The 1,031-nt window shown below is 44.3% G+C and overlaps 1 non-coding gene across 1 annotated transcript; it reads left to right on the top strand.

Moving 5' to 3' along the window:
- The first annotated feature begins 404 nt into the window (after window positions 1-404).
- On the top strand, window positions 405-511 carry LOC131630015 (small nucleolar RNA R71). Its single transcript, XR_009292185.1, has one exon. It is a non-coding gene; the product is annotated as a small nucleolar RNA R71 (small nucleolar RNA).
- The last annotated feature ends 520 nt before the right edge of the window (window positions 512-1,031 follow it).

The raw sequence follows: 1,031 nt of genomic DNA, 5'->3' as shown, positions 1-1,031 counted from the left end.
TTCCTTGAGCATAGTTTACTTGATCAGATGGGACTCCAGTCAAGAGTTGACATTCGGCAACTACATGTCCAGTCAATCCACAAATCTCGCAGTTAGGTGTTACAGCGGCAGCGGTGGCTGAAGGAGTGATGGTTAAGTTCTCGATCTTTTGAGTTAAAGCGTCTACTTTAGCGTTAACGCGGTCTATACCACTTACTTCGTACATTCCTCCTTTGGTTTGGGTTTTCTCTAGAGCAGCTCGTTCTCCACCCCATTGGTAATGATTTTGTGCCATGTTCTCTATGAGTTTGTATGCTTCATCATGGGGTTTGTCCATTAATGCTCCGCCAGCAGCGGCATCTATAGTCATTTTAGTGTTATATAAGAGACCACCATAGAAAGTATGGACGATCAGCCATGGTCCGAGTCCATGATGAGGGCATATTCTAAGCATGTCCTTGTAACGTTCCCAAGCTTCGAAGAGTGATTCGTTATCTTTCTGGGTAAATCCGTTGATTTGACCTCTAAGCATAGCAGTTTTGCTAGGCGGAAAGTATCTCGCTAAGAATACTCTCTTCAATTCGTCCCATGTAGTTATGGAATTAGAAGGCAGGGATTGAAGCCACGCTCTAGCTCTGTCTCTCAAGGAGAAAGGAAAGAGACGTAATCGAATAGCTTCGGGACTAACGTTGTTAGCTTTGACAGTGTCGGCGTATTGCACGAACACGGATAAATGGAGATTGGGGTCGTCTACAGGGCTTCCAGAGAATTGATTCTGTTGAACAGCTTGGACCAACGAAGGTTTCAGTTCGAAATTGTTTGCCTCAATCGCAGGTGGTTGGATACTTGAAGGCGGTTCAGCGCGCGAAGGAGCGGCATAGTCTCTAAGAGGACGAATAGCAGCCATCTCTAACTTCGGGATAATTTGATTGATTTGATCAGTAAAAGTCAATTCCTGATTAATAGGAATTGGTGCTACTTCGGGAAGATTGCGAGCTCGACGTTTGACGTTAATGAAACGTTCGATCTCGTTAATTCGTTGTATTAAATCT

The sequence above is a fragment of the Vicia villosa genome, unplaced genomic scaffold (assembly GCF_029867415.1).
Source record: "Vicia villosa cultivar HV-30 ecotype Madison, WI unplaced genomic scaffold, Vvil1.0 ctg.000634F_1_1, whole genome shotgun sequence".
Lineage (NCBI taxonomy): Eukaryota > Viridiplantae > Streptophyta > Magnoliopsida > Fabales > Fabaceae > Vicia > Vicia villosa.
The sequence above is the reverse complement of the archived record's forward strand: the minus strand, read 5'-3'. Positions and strand labels throughout refer to the sequence as shown.